Source organism: Notamacropus eugenii, chromosome 3 (assembly GCF_028372415.1).
Source record: "Notamacropus eugenii isolate mMacEug1 chromosome 3, mMacEug1.pri_v2, whole genome shotgun sequence".
NCBI classification, from domain to species: domain Eukaryota; kingdom Metazoa; phylum Chordata; class Mammalia; order Diprotodontia; family Macropodidae; genus Notamacropus; species Notamacropus eugenii.
This window is the reverse complement of record NC_092874.1, coordinates 205,662,333-205,686,370: the sequence shown is the minus strand read 5'-3', so window position 1 is coordinate 205,686,370 and position 24,038 is coordinate 205,662,333. Positions and strand designations below refer to the sequence as shown.

Here is a 24,038-nt window from a genome sequence, read left to right as displayed (position 1 = left end):
AGGGGAGGATGATGTAAAAAAAATGAGGGGGCAAAAACTCTGGTAGAATCTACACAAAGTGCAGTATAAGATCCAACAAAGCTCTCTCATTCCAAGAGCTTTTACTGTATAGATAAAACTTCCAAAAGATATACATATCAATGTTTAGATGAACAAGTTCACCAGTGTTTCTCTAGAGATCTATTTTTTCATCATCCATAACACTGGATGTCACACGTAGGCATAACCTAACACTTCAGAGCCTACATGGTATTTGAAGAAATGGCAATGCCACTTAAAAAGATGAAATCAGGAGTGGCAACTGATCTGGACCAAATACATCCAAAATAAATCCATGTGAGAGATAACATAATTTTAAAGGCACTCAGGGATCAAGCAAAAAAATAGAAAAGGCCATAAGCAGCATTGTTACCTTCCAAAAGGCAACTGACATAACATGCCTACTTACTTTCCTTTCTCTTTAAAATCCTTATGAGAATTGCATATATTTGTGCTGGCGAGTATCCTTGATAAAAATATGACTAGGTAACAAGCAGATTTTCCATGTCCATTTTCCAAAGAAGTTTATAATTTCATGCTTATGTAATTGAGTGAAATATGTAGGAAAATCAATTCTTCTATGTTTGTTGGATCATAGTCACTAAAAAATTTTGACTTATAGTACTGTAGCACAGAGTTCAGGCAAAATATTGGACAGTACAAATCATATTTTGCACATAAAACAAAGTAAAGGTCAATGTTCATATGGGAAAAAAACAGCCTAGAAATTTTAGTCTACTTTAGCTTCAGTACACGTCAATAGTGTCCAGTGACTGACAAAAATGCAAATACAGTCTTAGGCTGCAAGGCAACACAGTCCCACTGTACTCTGTCTGGTGATACCATATATGGAGTGTTCACTTCTTAGCATTACATATTAGGAAGGTTATTGACAAATTGGATGGCATTCATAAGAAGGAGAACAAACTAATAAGAAGTCTAAAAACCACATCTCATTAGAAACAATTAAAAGAATCTGCACTGTTTTTCCTAAAGAAAACTTAAGGAGGTGATTTATTGTTGTCGAGTCGTTTCTGTAGTATCCAACTCTTTGTGATCCTATTTGAGATTTTCTTGGCAAAGATACTGGAGTTTTTTGCCATTTCCTTCTCCAGTTCATTTTACAGGTGGGAAACTAAGGCAAACAGGGTTAAGTGACTTGCCTAGGGTCACACAGCTAGTAAGGATCTAGATTTGATCTCATGAAAATGAGTATCCCTGACTTCAGATCTGGCACTTAACTACCTTCAAATATGGAAGAGGGTTTATATTTGCTCCAGAGGGAAGAACTAGGGGTTAAAGATGGGTGTTGTATAGAGGTTTCAACTCAACATAAGGAAGAAGTGACTAATAATTAGAGCTGTTACAAAATGAAGTGTACTTCATGAGTCAACAAGCATTTACTAAATGATTACTATGTACCAGGTACAAATACTACTACTACTACTACTACTACTACTACTACTACTACTACTACTACTACTACTACTACTACTAATCACTAGAAATTATATAGCTCTTTAAAGTTTGTAAAGCAATTTACATATATGATCTCATTTGGCAATAAACTGTTTTTGTATAACCATGAGCTCCATCCTTCCCCACATTTCACTTTTATCTTAGAACATCTCTCTCTACTCTTCTTCACCACTTACCTACAGATAGATGACTGAGGACCCAAACCTCTATTTAGTCAAGATGAAGACTTGCCTCTATATCTTCCTTTCTCTGACTCAGTCAGGAATTTTTAGCCTCCACTTGTTTGCCTGTCAGGAATGAAAAGGGGTGAATAATTCCTACTAGGGTCTGCTGGGTGGAAACTTGCTGGAATGATCACAGATATCCCCAAGATAGGAAGAGATTCAACATCTCCATCAAGACTGACAACTCTAGAAGAACTTACCATACTGTAGAGTCTCAACTCATTCACACATTAAGATACAGACTCCTATGCTGTGACATTTCTTATGGAGTTGTGAATTGGCACAGTCTTTTAAAGAAAGTAAATGTGGAAATATGTAATACGAGTTGCAAAACCATTTATATGCTTTTAACTGTGTGATCTTATTACTGGTACTAGTGTAACCAAAAAGAAGAGGGGAAGAACTGCTTGTATGAATTTTTTTAAACAAATTATCTGTAATGAGAGGCAGTGTAGAGTTCGAATCCTACTTCTAGTGTAAATTAACTGTATGATCAAGATCAAGTCACAGTCTCTCGGTGCTTCCAGGCAAAGCTCTAAGTCTTCAACTGCTACTCATTTCATTATTAATTCACTACCTAAGGTTTTAAAACAATCAAGGAGTATGTTTTGACATGCCCCCACAAGTCAATAAAAATGTGTAATCTTTCCTATTAGTTAATCAATTAATTCACCACAGTTTATAAATGAACTCGAAAACCCTATTTCCCCGAAAGATTTCCCTTCTCTTTCTCATTTTCAAATCCTTTGATCTCATGGGCTTAAACAGTATCAGTGTTACTGCTCATACAATTTCTTGCAGTAGCACACAGCAAAGAAATAAAGAATGATTTACAATGTATCATGGTGAATAAAGCCCACAAGTTAGAGTCAGCTCTGTGCTCTTCAACAGCCCAGGAAAGAGATGTCAAATAGACTGCTGTTGTGCTACTGATATTTACCTCCTCCTCAATTCTAGACACACTTTCTCTCAATACTGTCATTTGAGTCCATCAGGAATGGTTTTTGTTTACAATACCTCTTCACAAAGTAAGAATTAATAATTATTATTATCATTTATAGATTTAAGATTTGCAAAGTGTTTTACAAGTAATGTAAACTAACTTTATCCTCAACAGCTCTGGAAGGTAGGTGTTATTATTGCCTCCATTTTACATATGAAGAAACTGACGTAGACAGAAGTTAAATGAATTGATGAGAGTCACACAGCTTTTAGGTGACTAAGGCAAGATGTGCGCACAGCTTTTCCTGATTTCAGGTCCAGTGATCTGTCTCCTGTGCCAGCGTTCTAAAGATGACTCGTCAGACTCTTTTTGCTTGCCAGTAGTTACTTAATTTCTTAGGAAAGTAGTTCTCTTAGTTCTTTTCCTGCTTCACACTTTCTCTCTCACCATGATAGTCAACTGTTTCTAAATGATAGTGAAATTGTCCCCCACCCTGATCCTATTTCTTCTCTCTTAAAGATAAAGTAATACTACCCAAAGTACCCAAAAGATATGGAAACACTTATGTTAACTGATGCATAGTGAAGCAAGTGAAGAATCATAAGAACAATTTATGCTATGAACAATGTACATAATAGCAACAACACTATTTAAGTAAAAAAAAAAGAAAACTGTAAAAAAAAAACCACTTTGATTGATCCAATTGTCATTCATAATTCCTGAGGCCCAATGACAAAACTTGTTGTCCATTACATAGAGGTGATGAATAGAGGATACAGAATGAGATAGCCATAGACAGATGATAGATGGATAGATAGATAGATAGATAGATAGATAGATAGATAGATAGATAGATAGATAGGAAGGAAGGAAGGAAGGAAGGAAGGAAGGAAGGAAGGAAGGAAGGAAGGAAGGAAGGAAGGAAGAAAGAAAGAAAAAGAAAGAAAGAAAGAAAAAGAAAGAAAGAAAGGAGGAAGGAAGACAGATGTAGATATATAGTTATATCTTTTAGATATATCTATCTACATAGATATATAGGGATATACCATGCTGGCATAGGGAACCTGTGACCTCAAGGCCATATGTGGCCTTCTAGGTCCTTGGCTATGGCCTTTTGACTGCGTCCAAACTTTACAGAACAAATCCCCCAAACAACAGGATTTGTTAACCAATGTCTACTTAACATCAAGTCCAGCACTTTATCCACTGTACTATATTGCCTTTTCTAATATGAACTATACATGCCCTATATGGCATGGCATCTAAAAGCTAAAAGAAAAGCTTACTCAAAAGCCAGAACAACTTAATAGTAAGAAAATAATTAGAAGTTCCTGACATTCTTCTTTCAGCGCTTTACTTAAAGAAAGATAAAGAAGAACACTGTAGATCTAACAATACTGACAAAACTAGATTTGATTACTGATTATAGAATAGGAGTAATACGGGATATACTTATCTTTTTAAAAGTTATTCTTTCCAATTACATGTAAAAACAATTAACTTATTTCAATTTTGAGTTCCACACTTTTGCCCTCCCTCCTTCCCTTCCCCTCTCCTTAAGATGTGGATTATGCATGTGTAGTCATGCAAGGGATTTCCATATTAGCCATGTTGCTAAAGAAATCACAAACAAAAAGAAATGAAGAAAAATAAAATTTAAAAAGTATACGTTGGAAAGCAAAAAAAAAAAAAGGATTTGTTCTGTGAAGTTTGGATTCAGTCAAACTTGAGGACCCAGATGGCTACATGTGGCCTCAAGGCCACAGGTTCCCCATCCCTGGCATAATTTGCAGCCAGTAAGAGAATTTGTTTTGCTTCATTATACACATCTGCCACTTGAAATTTGTTTTTCACACTTTTCAGCAGAGCCAAAATGGCAGAATATAGGCAAGCATCTAGCTGAACTCTCCCAACATTCTCCTCTAAATAACTTTGAAATAATACCTCAAACCAAATTTTACTGTGGCAGAGCTGACAAAGGGTCAGAGGGAGACATTTTTCTTGCCCAAGACAATTTAGGAGATCAACAGGAGAGGTCTATAACACTAAGGTGGCCATAGACTCAGAGTGTGACAGGAGCACTGGCAGTAGGCATTTAAGGAGGCCTTCACAGCAATAGCAGTAACTTCAGGGGCTCTCAAACCAGAGATAATAAGGAAATCAAATGACTGGTTTCAAAAGAGATTACAGGGGACCTTTTGCTGGCACTGGGGGTAGCTGGTGCTGACCGGAAACTCTGTTTCCCATAAGCAGTTCTTGGTTGCCGTTCCAGGATGGAAAGAAGTGTTTGTGATCAGTTACAAGGGAGCAGAGGCTCTAGTCACAGTTCCAAGGCCAAGAGGAGTTATACTACTTATAGCTGCAGGGGAGTAGAGGCTCGTCCTGACTAAAGATCAAAGTGCAGACCAGGAGAACAATGACCATACCTATCCCAAGATCATACCACTTTGGAAGTACTGAAAACTTGTAGACTCCCAGAAAACAGCAGATGAAAACAGCTAAAACTTGACATAGTCCCTCCCCATCCCCAGGTGAGCATAACATAAAGTTCAAAGTCAAGAAATGAGCAGATAACAAAAAAAGTACTTGACTATAAAAAGTTACTATGGTGTCAAGGAGGGCCAAGACATGAACTTAAAAGAGATAACAATGTGAAAAACACTACAAGCAAAGCCTGAAAGAAAAATACTAATTAGAACCAATCCCAATAAAATTCCTGAAAGAGATAAAAGTGGTAGAAGAAAGATGGAAGAGCAATGAGATGCAAGAAAATAATGAAAAGAGTTAATAGCTTGTTTAAAAATGCACAAAAATTCACTGAAGAAATGAATTCCTTAAAAAGCAGAACTGATCAATGGAAAAAGAGATAGAAAATTTCCTTAAAAATTAGAATTGGAAAAGCTAATGACTCCATGAGACATCAAGAAACAATAAAATAAAGTCAAAAGAATTTTAAAAAATAGAAGAAAATGTAACATGTTATTGTAAAAACAGCTGACCTAGAAAATAGATAAAGGAGAGATGAGATTATCAGAAGGCAATCATTATAAAAAGATCCTAGGCATCATATTTCAAGAAATAATTAAGGATAACTGCCCTGATATCTTATACCTAGAGGGTAAAATAGAAATCAAAAGAATTCACTGGTAGCCTCCTGAAAATGATGCCAAAATGAAAATATTATAGCCAAATTCCTGAGCTCCCAGGTAAAGGAGAAAACATCACAAGCAGCCAGAAGAAGACCATTCAAATATGAGGAACTGCAGTCAGGATAACACAAGATTTCGTAGCTTCCACATTAAAGGAGAAGAGGTCTTGGAATATGAAGGCAAAGGAGCCAAGATTACAAATAAGAATAAGCTACTCAGCAAAATCTTTAGAGAGAAAATGGATATTTAATGAAATAGATGACTTCCAAGTATTCCTAATGAAAAGACCAGAACTGAATAGAAAATATAGCATTCAAACAGCAGACTCAGTAGAAGCATAAAAAGGTAAACAATAAAGGGTAAAAATAAGGTTCTTAATAGAGTTAACTTATATTCCTTTATGAGAAGATGACACATATAACTCCTAAGAACTTTATCATTATTAAAGCAGTTAGAAGGAGTTTACATAGACAGAGGGCATGGGTGTGAGTTGATTATATTGGGAAGATCACAATCATGTACCACAACAACTCTGAGGTTATACCTCATATCTATCAGAAATGACAAATGCTGGAGGTGATGAGGGAAAATACTTCTGTTAATGAACTGCTGGTAAATTAGTGAACTGGTAGTACCATTCTGGAGAATAATCTGGAACTATGCCCAAAGAGCTATAAAACTATTCATGCCCTTTGATCCAACAATACTACTACTAGGTCTGTACCCAAAAAAAACAAAGAAGAAAGACCCATCTGTACAAAAATATTCTTACAAGCCCATTTGTCTTGACAAAGAATTGGAAATTGAAAGGATACTCAACAACTGGGGAATGACTGAACAAGTTGTGACATATGAATATTAAAAATAAACAATATTTTTAATTCTAAAATATTCTTTTTCTTTTTTCCCCATAGGGCAGAGAATGGGAAGGAAAGAAAATAAAATTTTGTTGTTTTTTTTTAATAGAGAAGTGAGGGAAGCATGCTACAGATGTGAAATATTGAATGCATTTTCAGATGAGGTCCCTGTATTATTAATTTTATTTAACTTTTCTACTTCTCTACAAAAGATCTCTCAAGAAATGGAAATAATATGCAAATGTTTATAATGTAAAAATGAAACCCATCAATAAAACTTAAAGTTAGAGTTCTAAATATTTGCCTGCTGATTTTCTTTATGCCTTAAATGTCTGAGAAATTACAACAATGATCCAAGCCTTAGTACCCTTGCTCAATCAAATTTTGAGGCCAGTTTGATTGCTTTTTAAGACAGAGCCTTTGTAATCAGTTTCCAGCTATTTGGTGGGTCCTACTGTCATGATTCACAATAAGACTGTAGTAGAATCACTCATCATACCATGAAACGTGCCCAGTGGAGAAATCATCAGGTCATATTGCATATACACTTTTGTGACTCTTTTATGCAGTTACAAAATGTTTTTCAGAATGGCTGAATCAATTTTCAGCTCCACTAAGAGTTTATTAGTGAGCCTATCTTCCTATAGACCTTACAACATTAACCAGATGAAAAAGCAAGAGTGTCCTAGCTCTCAAGGGGTTCATATTCTAATTGACAAAAATAATACACATAGGAAGATTCAGCTCCAGGGTACATGGAAGCTATTGATGGTCCCCAGGGTGCAGTGAGATGGCAGCTGGCAGTGTCTGGGGCTCCTGAGGGGTGCCATCCCTTTATCTTTTAATGACCATTTCTATCCCTTGAAGGAGGTAGATTTTTTAAATGTGCATGCCATATGATGAATTCAGAAAAACATGGGAAAACATCAGTGCTAGAGAACAAAGACAGAAAACACTAGCTAAGTGACCTTGGGCAACTTGCTTAACCTCTGTTTTCCTCTGTTTCCTCAACTATAATATGGGGATAATAATAGCACCACTCTCCAAGAGTTTTTGTGATGATCAAATGAGATAATATTTTAAAGGACTTAGCACAGTGCCTGGCATATAGTAGGAACTGTATAAATACTAGCTGTTGCTGTTATCATCATCATATGAAAGATCACCTGATCTCCTACTGTATTTCCCCTTGAGCCATCAATGATAATTAAATGACTAATGTAGGGTGTAGTGGAAAGAGAATTGTATTGGGGTTCAGGTGCCATTTCCGCCATTTACTGCCTAATTGACTTTTACTTCCTATCTCTAAGCCCCATTTCCTCATTTACAAAATGAAAGAGCTATACTACATTACTCTGGGGTGTCTTCCAATTCTAAATCCTATAATTTTCTGTACAATTGAACTAGAAGTCAGTAGTCTTGGGTTCTAGATCTAGTTCTGTCGCTAATTGCACAATCTTGAGCCAGTCTCTGAAACTCTACGTGTGCATTTTTTCAATGGAGATCATACAGGAAGAATAGCCTATAAATAGTGAGCTAGATATGAAAATTTTACTTAATTTTCTCTGCAATTGACTCAAATGACTCCTATGAAGGAGCTAGGCATGATAATAATAATATGTTTATGTTATAATTCAAAGAGTTGGACACAACTGAACAACCACAAAATCAGAGTGTTCTCACTACAACCTTGTAAAATAAGTAGTTTACTATTAGTCTTATTTTATGGGTGATGAAACTGAAGATCAAAGAGGTTAAAGGGCTGGCCAAAGCTAGGATTCAAAAGCAGGATTCAAACTCAGATGTGAGTTTTAATGTTCTCTATAACAGGTAGAAAGACTCTATTGTATATTACAGGAAAAAAATTAAGCCAAATGATGGTCTTTGTGTTCTGTATCCCTACTTACTTGTGAATTTAGTTCTGGATCAATCACAAAAATGTTCTCCACAATGAAACGATTCTGCTAAAGGAAGGAAATCAACTGTAGTCCAGAGTGGATTGAGAGGAACTTATCTAGTCAAGAGGGTTCTCAGGCAAAGTCTTGGTCCTGGAACCAATTTTGGGTCAGAACTACCACTGGTGAAGTGAAATGGACCTCAGTAGTCTCATGTACAATAGTTATCTCCTCTTCCCCTACAGAGGACCCAATCCAAGAATTTGACTCAAGAATCTATCTAGTATACCTGGGAATCTATAAACCATAGCCTGGGAGAAAGGAAGGTAGAAATATACTTCCTAGGGGCCACTTCCCTCAGCTGTGATCCTGTACCTCTAGAGCTGATATAGGACTAGACATGGCTCCATGGAATGGTAGGAGGCATATGAATGGCAGGGTGGATAGAAATAGAGAAAGAGAGGAGACAAAGAATAAGACATCATTTACTTCACTCCATTTTCTCTCATTTCAAAATTCTAGGTGTGATGATAGCAGAGCTCAGCACCGTTTTTTTGTTTCATTTTTTTTTCTACAAAATGGGCATAGTAGAACCTGTTGCTTACTTCACTAGGAAGTTCTGTGTCCTGTGTTAATTTATGTATCAAAAGATCTTCAACTATTTGTATTGAAAGGAGCCTGCTATTAAGGTAGTGTATCATATATTTTCTTTTTTGTTAAGTCTGTATAATTCTCAAGAGAGTAGAACTGAATCAAACAGCAGCTTCAGTATTTTTGCATTTTAAAGAAAATATTAAAAATAAAAGCCCTCCTTGCAAGCACAAACCTGAGACAAGCTGACTGGACTCATAGCAACTACACATTGGCAGCTACACAATGACAGTGAAGGTTATTGGAGTGGAATGGTCTATTTACATATAAGAAATGTGAAAAACACCTTGCCCTTTCTTCTTCAAATTACTGGGGTGGGAAAGAAGGAAAGGGAGGAAGAAAACAATTTTATCTTCAGCCATTATCCCTATGGAAAAACATAACCTTTATTCAACGAAACAATTTAAAGGCTTCATGTTTTATAATTATTTTGAGTAACTCAAGGATTTCAGATAATTTTACCAAAGTTATCTCAGCAGTACTTAGAGCATTCCTGAAAGCTAAATGCTATTATATCCATTTTGTGGAGAAAGGAAAAAGGTCTGGGTTTTCATAATTTCTCCAAGAGTACATTGAATATAAAATGAGGAGGTCAGTCTAGATGACTCAATTTATATCAATTAAATAAGCATTTCTTAAGCATCAATTATATGCAGACCACTATACTAGGCAATGAAGAAGATACAAAATTTAGATTAAATGGGGTACCCGCACATAAAGTTTAGGCTAGTTGAGGGATGAAAAGCATACCCAGATACAAATGTAACCAACTGAAGGCTCAGTATGAGTCAACACTAATGTGACAGCCAAGCTAATGCTATCTTAGATTGCATTAAAAGATGCAAAGCTATGCAGAAACAAGAAAGTTCCACCGTATTCTGACCTAGTCAGACACCATCTGGACTCTTGTATTCAGTTCTGAGTTAAGAATTTTTAAGAAATTTTTTTAAGACATGAATATTCTAGCAAGTATCCAGAAGAGGACAACCAGAATGGTGAGGGGGTCTCACATCCATGTCATATAAGAATAACTTGAAGAAATTAAGAATATTTAATTTAATATTAGCATTACAGCAACTAACATTTCTTTAGTGTTTTAAGGATTAAATAGTGCTTTCCAAGTATTTTCAATTTATCTTTATAACAACCCTAAAAGGTAGGTGATATTATTATCCCTATTTTAAGAGATGAGGAAACTGATACAGGTAGAGGTCAAGTGACATTGAGGTCACACAGCTATTAAGTGTCTGTGGCTGGATTTTACCTCAGATCTTCTTGACTCCAGGTCCCTCTTGGGCAGAAGAAGGGTAGTTGAGGATATTATTCTGGAAATGTCTAGTCTGGATCCCATTACCTCTCCTCATCTACATAAATTGCCCAAGCCTAATAAATGCCTAATAATTGACTCAGAGCAGAGAAACACTGCACACAGCGAACCCCCACCCCAAGCTAGACTGTCAGGTCAAATTCCCTCAATCAGTGAATGAGGATTTATTAAGTACTATGTGGCCAGTGGGGCAGCTAGGTGACACAGTTTAGGGTGTCATGTCTAGAGTTGGGAAGATTCGGCTTTCTGAATTTCTATCAGTCTCAGACACTTATTAGCTGTGTGATCCTGGGCAAGTCACTTAACCGTGTTTGCCTCAATTTCTGAATCTGTAAAATGAGCTGGAGAAAGAAATGACAAACCACTCTAGTACTTTGCCTAGGAAATCCCAAATGGGGTCCAAAAGAGTCAAAAATTCCTGAAACAACTGAACAATAAATGTGACACACTTTACACTGGTGAAATAAAAAATGAAAAAGTCTTTGTCCTAAAGGAGCCTACATTCTATTTTGGGAAAATAATCAAGTTCAAGTAGATACAAAATAAATAAAAACTTAATAGAATTTAGTTTGGGAAAGAGGGAAAGAGACTGGGCGAAAGAAAATGTCTGGGGAGTCTAAGAAAGGTTATATTTGTTGAATGAACTGAACCTTGAAGAAAATCAGAGATTCTAAAAAGTAGATGTAGTAAGGGAAATTCCAGTCAGGGATAATTGTTCAAAATTCATCAGGAATGGTAGAATATTATGGGTGAAGGACAATAAATAAAATAATTGCATTGAATTAAATTACGCATTAAAGGAAGTAATATGTAACAAGTCTAAGAGTGGAGATATAACCAAAGGTCTTAAATGCTAAATGATGAAGTTTTAACTTTATCCTACAGGGAGCTACTATAGCTTTTTTTTTAAGGTTTTATTTAGCATTTTATTTTTCCCCAGTTACATGTAAAAACCATTTTTAACATTTGTTTTTAAAACTTTGAGTTCCAAATTCTCTCCTTCCTTCCTTCCCCCCACCCTACTGAGAAGGTAAATAATTCCATATAGGTTATATATGTGTAGTCATGAACGCATATCCATAATAGTCATCTTGTGAAAGAAAACATAGACAAGAAAAAAACTCATGAAAAATAAAGTTAAAAAAGTATGGTTCAATATGTATTTGGACACCAACGGTTCATTCTCTGGGGGTAGACAGCATTTTTCATCACAAGTCCTTCAGAAATGTCTTGGATCATTGTATTGCTGAGAATAACTAAGTCATCCATGGCTGATCATCTTACAATATTGCTGTTACTTTATACACAGTACATTTTACTTTGCATCAGATGCTCATGCAAGTCTTTCCAGGTTTTTCTGAGAGTATCCTGCTTATCATTTCTTAGAATACAATAGTATTCCATCATAATTACATACTACAACTTGTTTAGCCATTCCTTAATTAATGGGCATCCCCTCAATTTCTAATACTTTACCCCTAGAAAAGAGCTGCTATATATACTTTTGCATATATAGGTCCTTTTCCTTTTGGTTTTTTATCTCTTTTGGGATACAGACCTAATAGTGGTAGGTCAAAGTGTATGTAACTTATTAAGTCCCTTATGATTTCCCCTTTCCTGCTTGCCTTTTCATACTTCTCTTGAGTTTTGTATTTAGAAGTCAAATTTTCTATTCAGCTCTAGTATTTTCATCAAGCATGTTTGAAAGTCCTCTATCTCATTGAATGTCCATTTTTTCCCCTGAGTTTCCCTCAGTTTTGCTGGATAAGTGATTCTTGGTTGTTATTTTAGCTCCTTTGCCCTCCCAAATATCATATTCCAAGCCCTCCAGTCCTTTAAGGTAGAAGTTGCTAAATCTTGTGGCTCCACAATACTTGAATTGTTTCTTTCTGGCTGCTTGCAATATTTTCTGCTTGACCTGGGAACTCTGGAATTGGACTATAATGTTCCTGGAAGTTTTCATTTTGGAATCTCTTTCAGAAAGTGATCAGTGCATTCTTTCATTTTCTATTTTACCTTCTATTCCTGAATATCAGGGCAGTTTTCCTTGATAAGTTCTTGAAAGATGATCCAATAATTTTTAAATTATCCCTCCTGGATCTGTTTTTCCAGGTCAGTTGGTTTTCCAAAGAGACATTTTACATTGTCTTCTATTTTTTTCAATTGTTTTTGGTTTTCTTTTATCATTTCTTGATTTTTCATAAAGTCATTAGCTTCCATTTGCTCTGTCTTAATTATGAAGAAATTATTTTCTTCAATGAGCTTTGGACAATTCGGCTTTTAAAGGCATTCTTCTCCTCACTGGCTTTTTTGGACTTCTTTTACCATTTGACCTAGTTTGTTTTTTAAGGTGTTATTTTCTTCAGTGTTTTTTTTTTGTATCACCTTTACCAAGCTATTGACTCATTTTTCATGATTTTCTTGCATCAGTCTCATTTCTCTTCCCAATTTTTCCTCTACTTCTCTTACTTGATTTTCAAAAACCTTTGTGAGCTCTTCCATGGGCTGAGACTAATTCATTTTTTTTTTTGGAGGCTCTAGATGTGGGAGCTTTGACTTTGTTGTCTTCTTCTGAGTGTGTGTTTTGATTTTCCTTGTCAACATAGTAACTTTCAATAGTGTGAGGGTGTTTTTATGTTATTTGCTTATTTTCTCAGCTTATTAGTTGATTATTAAATCTTTGTTAAAGTGGGGCTCTGTTTCCAGGTGGAGGGGGCACTGTCCTAAGTTTCAGAGGATTCGTGTAGCTGTTTTCCAAGATGCTTCTAGGGACCTATAAGTTTTCAGTTCTTCTAAGGCATGTTTACTCCTCTCCTGGTCTGTGTTCTGGTCTGTGAGAGACCACAAACACTCTTTTCTGCCCTGAAAATGTGAGAAGGGTCCCCCCTCCATTGTGGCTGCAAACTCTGCTATGCTAGTATTCCTCCTCACCCTGGGACTACCACGCAGGACTTGGATATGAATATGAGCAAAGCAATAGAGTCTTGACTCTGTACTAGAAAAAAAGACCCCTGTAATCTCCTCCTTACCATTTGTAGGCTGAGAGTTCAGGAAACAGCTGCTGCTGCTATTGCTACTGATTCATCACTACCAAGGCCTTCTCCTGTTTTGCTGGATCTGGGGCTGTGTTGGCATAGACTGCACTAGACTGTGCTCCACTCTCATCCAGGTACAACTAGTTCTAAGTTGTCTTTGGTGTCTGTAGGTTGAGAGGTCTGGAAACTGCCACTGTTGCTAGTGAATCAGTCACCCTGAGGCTTACTCCAGCTTTGATGGGGCCCAGGCTATGCTGGCATGGCCTATGCTGTACTGCTCTCCTCTCTCACTGTAGTGCAACAGACCTTTTCTGCCATCCTTCCAAGTTGTCTTGAGCTAGAAATTTATTTCACTGCATCTTTTTGTCGGTTCTATTCTTCTACAATTTGTTTAGAGTCATTTTAAAAGGTATTTGGAGGGGTTTGTGGGACATCTCAGGCTAGTCCCTGCCTTTACTCCACCATCTTGGCTCTGCCCTCTACTATAGCCTCTTTAGTAAGGGAATGTCATACTCATACTTAAACTTCAGTAATATCACTTTGAAGCTATGTGATGAATTAGATTGGAGAGGGGAGAAACTGGAGGCAGGGAAAACAATTAAGAGGCTACTAGTCAGATGATATGTAATAAAAGCCTGGACTACAGTTATGGCCCTGTGAGTGTAAAAAAGGGGAAGAGATGCAGAGATTTTTGTGGAGGAAGAATTGATAAATCTTTGAAGCTGTTTGTAGAGGTGGGAAGAATAATGGAGTGCCAAGGGTGATTCCAGGTTTGAGAACCTGGATGACTGGAAATATGGTGGTATGCTCTAAAGAAATGAAAAAGCTAAATGAGAGCTGGGTTTGAAAGAAAAGATAATGAGTGTTACTTTGGAAATATTAGTTTTGAGATGCCTATGGGACATCCAGTTATTAATATAGGACTAGAGTTCAGGAGAGAGTTGGGGCTAGATATATAGACCTAATAGTTACCTGCATAGAGATGAAAATTGTATATCCATGAGGCTTATGTGATCACCAAGAGACAAAGCAAAAATAAAGAAAAAGAAATTAGAGCATATGGGGTACCCTATAGGAAGTAAGGTGGAGCATGAATAATCCTTTGTCTATAGTCCTTATTTAGCCACAACCATCACCTGCTAGGATGGGTTCCCCAGTTTGACCAGAAGTCAAGACCTGGGTGGAATGAACAACTAGCACTGGTTACCACAGTCATAGGAGTTAGTACTGTCCTGGAGTCAGGGCTATCTGGTAGAGCAGTGCCAATTATTTAGAAATATCTGGAGACTAAATATTTTCCATCTAAGTGTATTCCATAGTAAAGACTTTGGAAACAAATTAACCTCGAGCATTCCACATGTCAGGCCATGGGGATGCTTTGAACCGATTAGTTCAGATCAAAATTGATATGGTAACTCTTCAAATATTTGAAGGACTTTCATGTAGCAGGAATTTGCTTTGTTCCTCTCCAGAGGGCAGAACTAGGAATAATGGGGGGTGGAGGGGAAGGAGAGATTCCAAAGAAGCAAATTTCAGCTGGTTCGCAGAAAGAAACTTTGTAACAATTCAAGTCAAGCAGGAGTGGAATGACCTGCCTTAGGACCCTCACTTGATGGCTTCAGGCAAAGGCTGAGTGATGTGATCCTTTGACAGACATGTTTTAGAGGAGATTCCTATTCAGCTCTGGGTTGGAATAACAGTCCTTGAGGTCCTTCACAACTCTAAAACTCTGTGAAATGCAGAATAAAATACTAAGTGCGTAGACTACATACAAAAAATGAGACTATATTAGGTGATCCCCAAGAGAGTCTCTAAGATTTCTTCTAGCTCTACTATGCTGACTTTATGAGATGAGAATGGAACCTGGGGATCCCATTTTCTAATGCATTCTTTTACACTGCCTTCCCTGCTGCCAAATGTATTAAGAGTAGCTGAAAATAACTAAGACTGCCACAGCAATGTTAGGTTTACTATAGTATAGCCATAGATTACTGCTAAGTTTATCTAGTACTCTATATACAAAGCATGATAGGTATGACCTTTGAACTTTATTCCCAACTAAAATCTCTCTTTTTACAGGAAACTTTCCCCAACACCTTTTAATTTCATCACCTTCCTTCCTTAATTTTTTCCCTATTTATCCCATATATTGCTTGCTTTGTGTATATTTGTTTGCAAGTTGTATCCTCCATTAGATTGTAAGCTCCGTGAGGACAGGGACTGTCTTTTGGCTCTTACGGTATCCCCACCACCTGGCACATAGTAGGTACTTACTAAATGTCTATTGATTGACTGATGATTGATGGGCTGGAGAATGGTAACATCATCAGGTGAAGACAGGTTGGTGGGGAGTGTTTTATGAGGTAGTAGGGTGGGTAGGTATAAAGTGGTGCTGCCAGAGTCATTAGAGATGATAAAAGACCGGAGAAAAGAAGAGAAAAGAAGTAGTGCAACTGAAAATGGGAGAGGCAAGCATTGAGTGAAAAGGTTCATTGAGTGAGATTCATCATCCTGGGAATCCTGTCTGGATAGTTCCTACTCAGGGAGCACAGAACCCAGCTTACAGATCGAGTGAGACAAGCAGAGACACCAGGGACAGTGAGGAGTTGAGATAGAATCCCAATAACCTTAGAGCTAAGTTAAGATTCTTCTGCATATTTCAGCCCCCTCACCAAGAAGCAGCAGATCTTCATGGAGAGGAGATGGGACAGATCAACAGTTTCCTCCCCTTGGTCACTCAAGAGCAGAGACCCATCCCTCATATGTTTTCTTTATCAGAACCAAGATCACTAGTTGATTCTCTGCAACTAAATGATCAGTATTTAGCTCAAGAGCTCTGGCAATAACAGCGGTCCACAAACTACTAGGCTTATTTCCTGCTCAGCCCTTGTAGTCATTATGAAAGCGAGTAATCCTGCTAGAAAAGAGATCTATTATCCCCACTATCATGAGTCCCTCTGGAGGGGCAGGTAAGCAAGGCACCCTGAGAAAAAGAGACAGAAAGCAGCATGCTCCCAAGTGGGGCAAGGCACTTCAACTATCACTTCCTTTCAGACCCTGTCCAAGATAGCCCAGGACCTCAGCCCAAGAGCTCCAGAAACCCTGCTTCCCCTCACCCTTGACCATGTGCCTATCTTTCAGACCGGTCTCTGAAACCACAGCTCTGAGAAACTACCTTTGTGGAGATTCAACCTGGCAATTTCCTTTGCAGGTGTGCAGTTTCCACCTTCTCAGCAAGCACAGCTACTAAAAACCTAGGAAAAGAAACTCTTAGCACCAAAGTTCTTAGCATCATCAATTAGTTCAAAATCAGAAACCAATATGGCTTTGTTAACAGAAATGACATTAAAGAATAAACATTACCATTTGTTCTGCTGCTGTACCCTAAAGACCAAGAAGCCTCTCCATCCAACAGTCAGTTAAAACCTCCTCTATATTTTGTCTCCTTTCCCATCAAAAAGTGAGATCCCTGAGAACAAGGATTTTACTTTTCTATTTGTCTCCAAAGCATTCATCAGAGGACTTTACACATTCTAAGGACTTACTAAATGCTTTTCCATTTATTCATTCATGCACCCTGATCACATCTAGAGAGATATATTAGACGCATCCATTTGTTTATAGTTGCTGAGAGTGCTTTTACTACTTGATTCATTTAGTTTATTTATGTCTGTAAACTACCTTAAAAAGCACATCAGTCCCAAGCATTTACACACATGCGTGGTCTCCAGTTTTTATCTCAAATATTTCTTATTAAGCACAGGAATCCTAGGATGCACAGCACTAGAGGTCTGGGGGGAAACTCTGAAGGCTGCATTGGGGTATATTAATGTAGAATATCTGGGCCTCAAAAGGCAGGTTACATATCATTTCATGTGTTAAATGTTTTTGCTATTGGACTTAACATGTTCCTTACATGGTCTGGTAAAACAGAAAGGATTGGATGGAGGGTCCACCATGAGATACATAGCTGATGAGCTCCAAGCTACATTGAACCTGGGAAATAGTGAGAAGTGCTACAAAAGATTTCAAATCACATCGCAAATTAGAGCCTCTGACCTCAGTAACAAAATTGAGTGTACAACTAGTGGTAACTCATGGGGGTAAAAAGAAGCTATAAACTTGCCTTTTCTACTAATTTATTGTGTGAATGTAAGGTATTACTTTGAATAGCAATGCTCTCCTTTATTGACTTTTTAAAACTGCCGGTGACTCTCCTGTCTTGAGCCTCAGTAACACCAAAGGTTTTGGGGACGACAAGCGAGTAAGAACACAACAGGGGGAAAAGTGGAATATCATACAGAAAATAAGAGAGTTGTGCTGTGTGACTGAGATGAAAACTCTTCAATCTGAAGTGATTAAAAATATCCCCAATCCCAGGAAAACCCAGCAGCAAAAGTTATTTAAAAAAAAACACCTCTTTTCATTAAGGGAATCCCCAAGTCCAAAAGTCTTGATTCCACAAGTAACGTTGAAGTAGGAAATAATAGTTGAATCTTTTGTCATGGATCTCAAGTATGTTGAAGGTCTTTTTACTATACTGGAACTTTATTGTGATAAATCTTGAATATTACTTCCTGAGATTAATTTAGCCCTCATTGCTTCCCCTTCTTTGGATGTAGAATTTAAAGTCTCTATCACACAATTTAACATTTAAGTACTTTTCATTTTCTATTGTTTCATGTGCATGCACCCTTAGAGAATGTTCACCCAGCATTCCAGGCAAAGACATGGAAGCTTAAGATAGACTTGCTTCCAGAAGCAATACATGGAAGAAGGACTGTCCCTCCTCTCTTCTGCCCCACTTCAAAGCGTAGGCTGTAAGCTATTTGAGGGTAGAGACAATATCTTATATTTCTACGCATCAGCATCAGAGTGCCTAGAACAGGGCTGAGACTACAGTACTTCCAAAGATCCTTCATTTTATGAGGTCAGCAGTTCTGACACTGACACAAATTACTTCTTCACATACTTTAGCAGAATGTCATCATGCTGGAAAAAATTAATTACAGGATGACCATCCTTTGGGTGACAAGCCTGCTACATTAGCTAGGCTGGTCCTCAAAGGAAAAATCTGTCCTTTCCAACAGTACCTATCAAGGTTTGAATTCTATCGGCATAGCTTTCAAGAAATGAGAGAAACTTTCAAACTAAGATGAGACCTCAGAATAACTCTTTTGTAGAGGGAACATATACCAGTGCTCAGTAAAATAATTATTGGTTGGTTGATTTTAAAGACATAGAATGTTTTTAATGAGCATAGTGGATAGAACTGAGAAGTATTTTCTGATCTAGAAATAACAAAGCAAAATATTAGTATTTTTCCCTCTTTTTCATGGTTAGATATCTACATTCATATCAAATACTAATAGACCCTTAGCAAGTTAAAGCAAGACAATTTTAGTATAGCACAATATTTAGTATTTGGTCTCCTTTGGGGCTTGGTATGTCAGTTTAAAAAATTAACAAGGAAAAATTATTATGAAGTAGAAAACTAATGCAATGGGTTGTAACAGGAATAAATAGATTTTTTTCTACATAGTTATTTTGTTACCTCCGCTGGATCTGCCATGTAAATCATCATTGACATTTTAAATGTACATCTCATCTAGATTAGAAGTACTCAGAGTTAAGATCCATTTTGTCTCTCTTTGAATGACTATAGTCAGCAAAAATAAAGGACACATGACATGCTTAGCATCAGAGTTTTCAAGGGTTATTAATCCCTCATTTCAACAGTGACAGATTTCTCCTTGTGTATTTATTGTAACAGGAAGAACGACTTTGTTCCTCTTGTTGGATAAAGACATAATTCTTCAGGTTTCTGAGTCTATGGAGAATCCTTAGTTATCCTAGTACCCAAACTTAATATGAATATGGGTAATTCGATTTGTTTTCTTAAATATACTATGTAATATTGATCTGTGGTTTAGTTTGGGTTTTTTATTTCTTTGTTTTCCTTTGTGTATATTACCATAACACTGTTTCAATTAACTAAATAGCATATTTATATATATGCCAATATATATGTCATATATGTATACACATTATATAAAATAACTCAGATCCATAGTTTCTAGTTACGATAACATCTCAATTAGTAAAGCCCTGGAAATAAAACAACTTTATACAAAATCAGACTATGTTGAAAAGCAGTATTTTAAAATTCTTAAATCAGGCAAAATAAAGTCTGTATTCATAGCTACATGACAAAAATACCTCAGTATGTTCCTATTTGTCTTCTCTCACTTAAAGGAAAATAAGACCAACCCTCAGTGCAAGTAGAAATGACTAAGTGAGGGTTTAAAATAGGAGGGAAAAAATAATAGGATTGAGTCAAACACAAACCTATCAGTTTTAAATCTAAATGTGAATGGATTAGCCTTCAATAAAATTAAGAGAATGTAAAAATGGCTAAGAAAACAAAAATGCAACAATTTGTAGTATACAAAAAGCACAGAGTAAATGAAAATAAAGTATTAGAAAAAATGATCTACAGATAATTTTGAAACATAAGCATTGAAATCATTACTTTAAGTAAGGCAACAATACATAGGCACATTTCTATATGCTTACATACATATGTACCAAATTTCAGAGTCAAATTTCCTAAAATAAATTGCTGAATTGCAAAGAGATAGTAGCACAATAATTTTAAGAAGCATTAATTGATATTCCTCTCTTAGAGGGGGATAAATATAGAAGAAAATACATAGCTGAACAGAGTATAGAAAAAATAAAATTAAAAGAACTTTGATGACTATTGTATGGGAATATAAAAATATATAGATATATATTTCCAATATTGCCAAGTTGATACTGTGCCAGAGCATAAAGAAATGTAAAAAAAGAAATAATAAATACATTTTAAGACTATAGCCCAGTTAAAATAATAGTTAGTAAAGGCATTAAAAACAAAAGATACAAACCCAAATGGAGATTTAGTAACATCATCCTAATAACTGAACAAAGAACAAATAATAGAAACAATAATTATACTGAAGAGAATCATTTTGAGTCAACGCATCAAAATTTTGGGGACGTACCTAAAGCAGTCCTCAGGGGAAAATGAATGTTTTTGAAATATTGACATAAAAAGTACAGAAAAGATTGTTGTATTTTTAAAACTTAGAAAAGCAACAAATTATAACAATATCAAAACAAATACAAAGAAGTTTTTTTTAATTCAAGAAGAAATAATAAAAATTGAAAATTAAAAGACTACTAAAGTGATAAAATAAAGAGTTCCTTTTTTTTCCAAGACTGGAAAAATCAACAAATCATTAATCAATTCAGGGAGAAAAGAAAACCAAATTTCTAAGAGAAAACATTTTAAATACATTTAGCATAACATAGCAACATACTATAAAATTATTCATTATGATCAAATTGGATTTATAACAGTAATGAACAGATTCTTCAATATTTCAGAACAATTAGCATAACTAAGCACATAAATAATAACAGCTAGGAGAAAGCTGCATTAATCCATCAGCAGATGCAGGAAAAATTTTCAACAAAATGCAACTCTTCATTGAGAAGAGTAACTTAGAAGTGCAGGAGAATAAATGCCCTTCATGTGAACAACCATCCAGGGAGTCAGAACTGTATCATTTTGGACCATGATTGGCACCACAGTACAGTAGAAAGATCACTGACTCTGGAATAAGATGGCTTGGGTTCATATCTTGCCTTTGATACTATCTATATAACCTTAGGAAAGTCTCTTATGCCTTAGTTTCCTAATCTGTACAATGAGAAAGTTAGAATAGATGTCCCCTATATCCTAATATCTCATGGTTTCCCTAGCCTCTTTCCCCCACAGCCCTTTCATCTCTCATTATTTCCCAGGTAATTCAGTTATGATGATGCTTGGTTTTCCTCCCTTCCCGCTTTTGACCCCATTAATAACCTATTCCACTATACAGTGTCCTCTAAAGTCAAATCCCTTGCCTCCCTATCTTACCATTGCTCATCCCTTTCCAAATCCCAGAGCTGGATTCCCCTACCTTTTGTCTTCTCAGTTCCCACTCACATGTAATTGAATGATGCTATAGGAAGCCATATAATTATGGTAATTGACTAGGTCCCCTATAAATCTATATTTTTCTAATCTCAATTATTTGGAACAGGTGCCGAACTGAACTGGGGAAAGGGAGTTTCCTCACTGGGAAATCACAGGTCTGGACATAGCCCTCCTTCCCCCAAAAAGCTCCTAACTGAATTCTTAAAGTAAGGCAATCTCTTTATTCTTTCTCGGTTGTTTATCATTCTCCAATGATACAAAGGGTGTTCCAAACTTCTACTTCTTTTCTCAAGCCTGTCATTCTACCTTCTCCTTTTCCAGTTTACCATACCTCAAATGTTACTGGGAAAATAGAGACAATTTGCAATAAAGTCCCTCTTCTCTCCTTTTCTATATCTCAAAACCCTTTGGTATCATCTCTCTTTCCCATGTTCCCCTTTACTTCAATCTCTGATAAAAAGGTACTTCTCAACAATTCCACAGCTTATACCCTTGATCCCATTCTTCCTCTCTCCTCCAGATTATCCCCATAATTATCATGTCTCTCTCTGTATGTCTCCAATTTTCAATTTCTCTCTACCTCTTGGACCCTTTATTGCTCCTTACAAAAATAATTGATCATGTTTCCACCAGTTTAAAAAATCTTTATTCTACCCTACCATCCTATCAAGCTTTCATCCTATATCTCTTCTCCCTTTCACAAACTCCTAGAAAAAACTATCTACACTAATCACCTACATTTCCTTTCATTACTTGCTTATCAATTTCTATCAACCTGTCTTCTGACTTCATTATTCAACTGAAATTGTTGTCTCTAAGGGTACCAATGATTTCTTCACTGCCAAAATTAATGAATGGTCTTTTCTCAAATCTCATTCTTCCTGATCTCTCTGACATTTTTGACTCTGTTAACCATAACTTCTTTCAAAATACACTTGCTTCCCTGAGTTTTTGTAACATTGCTTTCTCCTTGTTATCTTCTTATCACTCCTATTTGCCGTCTTGGAGTCATCTTCAAGTCTCCATTCTCTCCTTTCTCACATATCCAAGCAGTTGCTAATACTTATTAATTCTTCCCCTACCATATCTTTTGAATATCTGTCCCCTTTTCTTCACTCAGATGGTCACCACTCTAGTTCAAGCCTTTACTCCTTCTCACCCAACTATTGTAATAGTCTCTTACTTGTTCTGCCTTCCTCTAGCCCCTCTCTTCTCTAATTCACTCTCTAGACATCTGTCAAAGTGATATTACTAAAGTACAGGTCTCTCTGATTATGTAATCCCTATCTCAAGAATCTCCTATGGTGCCCTATTAGTTCTTTAGCATAAAATAGAAACTGCTCTGCTTTGCACTTTAACCAGTCACAATCTGACTCCAGATGAACTTCTCAGATTCATTGTGCATTATTATCCTTCACATATTCTATATTCCAGCTTTAAGTTCCTTATATAGGACATTATACTTCCTATCTCCATGTAATTACCTTGGCAGTTTCTTATGTCTTAAATATACTCCCTCCCAACTTCTGCCTCATGGAACTGGTAGAATAGCCATAACCTATGTAAGATCTATGCTGTGATCTCCCAGATGCGATGAGAGTGCTGTACATAGTACTCTACCACAAAGAAAGGTTGTGCATCAGGGTAATATCTGGTCCCAGAGCCATATAGGGTAATGGTAATGTAATGTAATGTAATGTAATGTAATGGTAATTTAAATGGGAAGATCTTTCCCATTCATTAATAAGCCCATGTTACCTGCTTAAATCACATGGAAGCCCAAGTTGCATGTGGTGGGAGTAGCTTGCTGAATGGTTGGAACAGGGAAGGTGAAGCAGAACTGAGAGGAAGTTGGTAAGAGCAGTTGGGGTGGAGGAGAGAGGACCCAGGAAGGCACAGCTAGCCTTGTGAGTGTTTGTGGGAAGGCCTCAGTGGGGGTGGGACTGGGGGAAGGCTTGGGAATGGCTTCATCCCCTGCAGTGCTAAAGTATATTGACTTCTTGGTTACTATGATGGATTTGGCTTTCTGATGTTGGGATTTGACTTTCTGGTGTATGAATAAATGTTTTTATTCTGCCTTCTATATGGAGAATCTGTTATACTTTGTGATTCAGAACTATGCCAGAATGTTCATAGTCACCATCAGTGCTGTGAATATTGCCTTGGTGATACAGGCACCAGGTGCAGGGTGAGGTAACAGGTGCCCCATGGAAGCTTTGCTAACCACTACTCAGTTCCAGATCACAGATTCAGGATGGACTGAGAAGGGGACCTGTGCCAAGTGATAGAGTTCTGGGCTAAGAAGTGGTGGCAGGAAAACCAACCCAAGAACTATATGAACACAATTACAAAACATTTTCCACAGAAATAAAGTCAGGCCTAAATAATTGGAAAAACATCAGTTGCTCATGGG

The 24,038-nt window shown here is 36.7% G+C and overlaps 1 protein-coding gene across 2 annotated transcripts in view; it reads right to left on the bottom strand.

Moving 5' to 3' along the window:
* Positions 1-24,038, bottom strand: part of CACNA1C (calcium voltage-gated channel subunit alpha1 C) — a 1,037,023-nt gene that overhangs the window by 943,449 nt on the left and 69,536 nt on the right. The window contains exon 1 of one of the 2 annotated variants that reach the window (XM_072650131.1): positions 1,695-1,977. The exons of the other annotated variant lie outside the window; for it this stretch is intronic. The gene's annotated coding sequence lies outside the window, so the exon portion shown is untranslated. Of the gene's footprint in view, positions 1-1,694; positions 1,978-24,038 lie in introns of those variants that run through there. 2 annotated transcript variants of the gene reach the window in all.